This window comes from Prenolepis imparis, unplaced genomic scaffold (assembly GCF_030444845.1).
Source record: "Prenolepis imparis isolate NDT839.2.m4 unplaced genomic scaffold, iyPreImpa1.0 SCAF_1, whole genome shotgun sequence".
Lineage (NCBI taxonomy): Eukaryota > Metazoa > Arthropoda > Insecta > Hymenoptera > Formicidae > Prenolepis > Prenolepis imparis.
In genome coordinates this window covers 27,412,728-27,418,727 of record NW_028141159.1, presented here as the reverse complement: position 1 = coordinate 27,418,727, position 6,000 = coordinate 27,412,728, and positions in this window count along the sequence as shown.

The following is a 6,000-nucleotide window of genomic DNA, read 5'->3' as shown; positions in this document are numbered from 1 at the left end:
CATAGAAAGTATGAATGATGATTAATAAACGACTAACCCCGTAGTTTGAAATCTGATTTAATGGATACTATATATAGTCTCTAGAAGAGTATATATATATATATATATTGTGACGTGGTCGTCACGACGCGCGTCCGCCCCAGCCTAATCGCGGGGCAAAAAGCCAAGCGGTCACGCCAATCGCGAGAGAGCGAGAGAGAGAGAGCGAAACCGAAAATCCCAGAGAGACTGAGCAACACCGTGTCAATTGTTACTAATTCGCGTGTATTTTATTTTATTTTTGGGAGCCTGACCGAGAGAGAATATTGTCGCTGGAGAAAGAGAGAGAGAGGTGTTGTCGTCGCAGGAAAGAGACAGCCGCGGTTGGAGAGATTAGCGAGATAAACATACCGCCGAGAACCGTAAGAACTGCCCTTACTAACAACAAAGAAGGAAGCAAATACAGAGCGTCACGTAGGAATTCGGCCTTGACAATCTACTGCCAGGAGATCCAGTGAGGCGCCCGACAACAGGCGCCGGAAGGGCCCAGACCGGGAAGATAACTTTCCTCCCGCGGGTTACCGCTCCGTCGGATACTGGACACAAGGCCACCGCGGGGAGGCCCGCGGCGCGAGGTCGCGAGGACCTCGAAACCCTACGCAAATACCGCGCGAATAAATATATTTTGTCACCATCACGAGGGGTGCTGTGAACCCCCGTACGGCCTTGCTAATCTCGCGCGACGACGGTAGACGGCACGGCGCCGTAATTGGTTATCGCGTACGCACCCCGCGTGCGCAGCATTGATCCAGCTGTCGATTTTCGGGCCGATAGATCCGGCAGATTGGTGCGACCGCTCAACTTAGCGAGACGTGTGACGACCTGAGCTCGATTCTGGCGATAAAGACGAGCTCAAGAGGGACCAAGTCGAAGGGAGAAGTACCGGTGAGGCTACCCTTTCGTAAGCGTATCGAATAATTATCACGTCTGTCACGGTGTTAATCCGAGTCTCGTCCGTTCTGACGCGATTGTCTTATTTAGTGAAGTTTTGTCGCGTGGGCTCTGCCTTATTCGGGAAACTATTTGGTGTACGAGCGATCGACGTCAAGCGGCGAGTACTTTCGCACCTTCGGGCAAGTGAATAATATTAACGCGAAATCTTCGTCTCTCTGGGATTCGATCATATATGTCGTGTCTCCTATTACACGGTTGTCGCGTCTTTCTCTAATATTACTTCTGTTAGTGCGTATGTTTGTCGGGTCTCGTTGTTGTATGCGTTATCCGGCTGTGTCCGGACGTCACCTTGTGTTAATCTCATCGCGGAGGAATTCGACATAAAGAGAGTGATAACGCAGTTCGCGACCACCAGCGAGCGCGTTAGAGAGAGATTACGAGCGAGAGAGCGAGCGCAGTCGAGCGCGCGAGTGAGAGAGAACGCGCGCGAGTGAGAGAGAACGCGCGCGAGTGAGAGAGATTACGAGCGAGAGAGCGAGCGTAGTCGAGCGCGTGAGTGAGAGAGACAGCGAGCGGAAAAGATTCCGGCGCCCTCGATTCACCGATGAATTTCGCCCGTCGGATCGCGAAAAATAGATTAATCCAGATATTGTATCACTCTCCAGTCTCGTCGCCGATATGAACTTCCGATTGTTCGCGATCTAAGTCAGTTCGATAATGTCTATTGGTATGGTCGCGGTTATTCTTTCGTATTTGGCTATGTTATAGATGCGCGTATCTCGGACTTAAGCTTGTCGCGGATATAACTCTGTGTTCAATCGTCGAAATATTTTCTTTTGTATAGAATTTTGGATTTACTGTGTCTTGTATATTATCTTCCGTCTTTATAGTCATTTCTTTATTACTTTCATAGTTTCCATTATACTTCATTATTAATATCGGTTCCAGTTATATTTTGTTATCTTCAAATTTTATTTATTATCTTTTGTTGAAAAATTTATTCTCTGATTATCATCCGCTATTATATTTTTCTTTTATATTTATTTCTATTACATTGGTTTATAATAAACTTCATTATTTTGCTTTGCTTAACTAAATCGCGTACTGCTTTTCTTTAGTACTGTCAACTTAAATGTCTGTGTCGTCATTTCTGTGTTCATTACATCGCGAAAAGAAGGTAATTTCCTTCCGTTAGAGCAATTTCGGCAACCACACCCTGCCCCTCTGCCGTTAGGCGAGCTAGTTAGCCCGTAGCGGGATTCCCGGCCAAAACTTTGCGTTGGGTTCGCGATTTGTGGTTTGATGCGTGAAAGACCGCGTCTGGCGCCCAAAACTAGTCTCTCGCGAATATCAAGGCTGGCGTTCTGCTGCGGCACGCGCGGGACGTCCCCGAGCTTAGTTCCGCCGCGTGAAACATTAAAACCCCTGTGTTTTGACGACGGCCAAGCTCCGTTCTTCCGGCTTTTAATCGAGTCGGGAGAAAAAGACGTCGCAAAAATTGGCGCCCAACGTGGGGCCACGTTGAAAAAAAAATTTTTCGGGAGCAAACATATTCGCGTTTGTCGTTATTTTCCGTATCATTTCGGATATATCTGTAAGTAATAGAGGTCGCATTTATAAATTTACGGATTTATAGTTGCATTGACGAATTGATTTATTGTTTCCGTGATTTATTACTGTATTAATTTAAGGATTGATTTATTGACTGAATTATTTATGGATCGTTCTGATGTGGCTAGAGATATGGGATTTGGAATTGTTACTGGTATTTTAGGTGTGATTTTGTGCTTTAAACGCTATTTCAGAGCAAGTCTGAATTGAGGAAATCTCATTAGCGGTATTAACTGTGATATTAAGATTGAGTTAAATCGGTCACTGATATTACTAACGTTTGAGGCAGTACACTCTTTCACAGCTGAGTTAATCTAAAACCTTTTTTTTTCTCTTCTTCTCTTGCTTTTGTTATTAGAAGTTGATGAACCCAAGAAATAGTTCATTTCAGTAGTAAAGTAATAAATCATAAAGTTTTTGGAATATAACAGAAGCTACTCCGAATGCCCGACAGCAGTTTTTTTTGTCGCTTATTCTCAATACGTATCAGCCTGAATAAATATTGAACTCAACTAAAGACCGTTATCGAGATCAAGTAAATAGTTTTTATAGTGTGCGAACCGCTCAGAACGATTTCACTCACATGTTGCTTGTTATTAATCTTTTCTTACAGGATACTATATATGAATTACAAATATTAGGATTTATATTGACGTACTGTTAAGTGTGATTATAGCGTGAGTTATTAAGTTTTTTTTTTCGTTCCTTTTTTTTTTGTCCTTTCTTTTCTTCGCGTCCTGTGTGTGCGTGTTAGAAATTCGCGTACCCTTTCCGTTAGTGCGACCTTGTTATTTTGCTCGCGTTGAGGATCGGAGTATTTTCGAGTACTTCGCGGCGAGAATTTCGATTAATGTGCACGGTATCGTTCGAAAGTAGTGTCGCCTGACCTATGAGTCGTGTGGATCCGGAAGACGAGTGGGTTTTTGTATTAAACCGCGGTCAGTTAATTGACGAATTACATCGGCGAAGACTTTCGACTGAAGGCAGTTACTCTATCCTGACTGCCCGGTTATTGCGCCGCGTGCGAAGCGATAGAATAGGGGTACGGTTAACTTTCGAGACCAACGATATGTCAGATAACGATTGCTTAGAACCTCCGCGGGGAGAAGATGAGCGACCGGACAGCCCTATGCCACCGGGTGATCGTCGGTTATCGCGTGGATCTCCGGGTACTTCGAGATCGAGCGGACGTCGTTCGGGAAACGGTTCCTCGAGTAATTCGGCCGCGACCGCCTATAATGTAATGAGAAAGTGGAATTTGAAGTTTTCCGGTGCGCGGGGAGAGGATGCCGAGACATTCTTACTACGAATCGAAGAGGGCCGAGAACTCATTCCCGTATCCGACGAGGACATTCTGCGTTGTCTGCCGTTCTTCTTGACCGGTATTGCGCTCTATTGGTTCCGCGCTAAAAAGGATCGGTTAGCTTCATGGGCTGCGTTCACGAACGCGTGGCGAACGCGTTTTGGCGACCCAGATTTTCAGTTCGCGCTCAGAGATGAGATTATGCGTCGTACTCAAGGGGAATACGAGCCTGTCGCGGACTATCTTACATGCTTGAGGGCATTACTTGATCGGGTGTCGCCCCCATTAAGTGAGGCGGAAATGGTCAGCAGCGCCTTCCGTAACATGCTGCCGCGATTGCAGGTTACTCTGCGCCGAAACGAACTCGCCGATTTAGAAGTCCTCGAGTATCTAGCGACGCATGCCGAAGCTAGTCACTCGGCGACGCAACGTTATCGCGCTCCGCCGACTCCGGAGAAGTCCTTATTTCCCGATCTAGCGTATCGATCGCCCCGCAACTCGAATCGACCGGGGAAGCATCACGAGACCGTGGCCGCTCTCGACACGTCGACCGCGAGTTCGACCACCTCGACTCAGGGATCTCGCACAGGGAAGAAAGAAGGAGGGCGAAAAGCCAAGTCCGAGGCCGAGTCCAGTAAGACGTCGGGAACCGCGTCCACTTCCGCGACCCCACGAACCAAGCCTGCGCGTGCGATTACCGCGAAATGCTGGAACTGCGATACCGTGGGCCACTTTTCACGAGATTGTGAAGCCGCCCCGCGAAAGCACTGTTACCGATGCGGTCGGGCGGAAGTGACGTTACGTTCGTGCCCGGATTGTTCGGGAAAAGAATAAGGGAGTCGATTAAGGGGGGGAATACGACTCCTACAAACAACCACCTTCCGAATCATGTCGTGTCGTGTGTCCGTGAATTTTCATATAGTACGTTTGATTGTCGCGAAAAGTCGTCGTTGTCTTTTATTCGTGTTAAAATTGTGGGGAGAGAGTATCTCGCGTTATTAGATTCCGGATCGAGTCGCACCTTTTTGGGATCCGACGTTGTCGCGTTATTACAAGGAATGAATCGGTCATTCCGTAGTTCCGAAGGTAAGAGGGTAACTACCGCGACGGGACAGACCACGCGAATCAAGGGGGAAATCGACCTCCCTTTCACGCTAAAGAATAGAACGCGCACCATAAGGGCGAGTGCCCTAACCACCTTAGCGTTGTCGATAATAGTGGGGATGGATTTTCTGTCGACCTTTGGTATCGGGGTAAACTTCGCGACTCGTAGATGGTTTTTCGTGGAGGACTCGACAGTAGATTACGAGTTCGAGACGGGTCCCGGTGCCTCACCCCTTAGCGCTCACGCGAATGTAAAGCCTAGGGACGGGTGCACGGAATCAATACCCGAAAAGAAAAAAAAATTGTCGCACCCTGAGTGGTCGCCGAGTAGCACGGCAAACAGGACAATAGGGAAATTCCCCGTTAACACCAAGACAAGATCTCGCGCCCGAAATCCCAGGGGTCGCGCTAAAATGCCGGTGTGCTGCGGTTTAATAGACTTAGCGTCCGACGAACAACTACGGTTAGACGAATTTCTTGGAGCGGAACTAAAAGGCGATCCGAATAAACCGGGCGAAACCACCTTAACCAAACATAAAATCGATATCGGGAACCACGCGCCCATTAAACAACGATATTATCAAGTGTCGCCAAAAATCCAAGAAGCAATCTACACGGAGGTAGATAAAATGTTAGCGGCAGACATAATAGAACCGTCGAATAGCGAGTGGTCGACTCCTATAGTCATGATAAAAAAACCGAATGGCTCATACCGCTTTTGTCTCGACTTCCGTAAATTGAATGAGGTGTCGCGAAAGGACGCATATCCGCTTCCCTATATGAACGCCATACTCGACAAACTTCGGTCCGCCCAATTCATTTCAACTATTGATCTTAGCCAGGCTTATTTTCAAATTCCGCTAGAACGAAATAGTCGCGAATTAACTGCATTTACGGTACCGGGTAAGGGATTATTTCATTTTAAACGAATGCCGTACGGGCTCACCGGAGCCCCCACAACTTTTCAGCGCTTACTTGATCGTCTCATCGGACCAGAAATGGAGCCCCATGCTTTCGCGTACCTGGACGACATCGTGGTCGTGACGCGC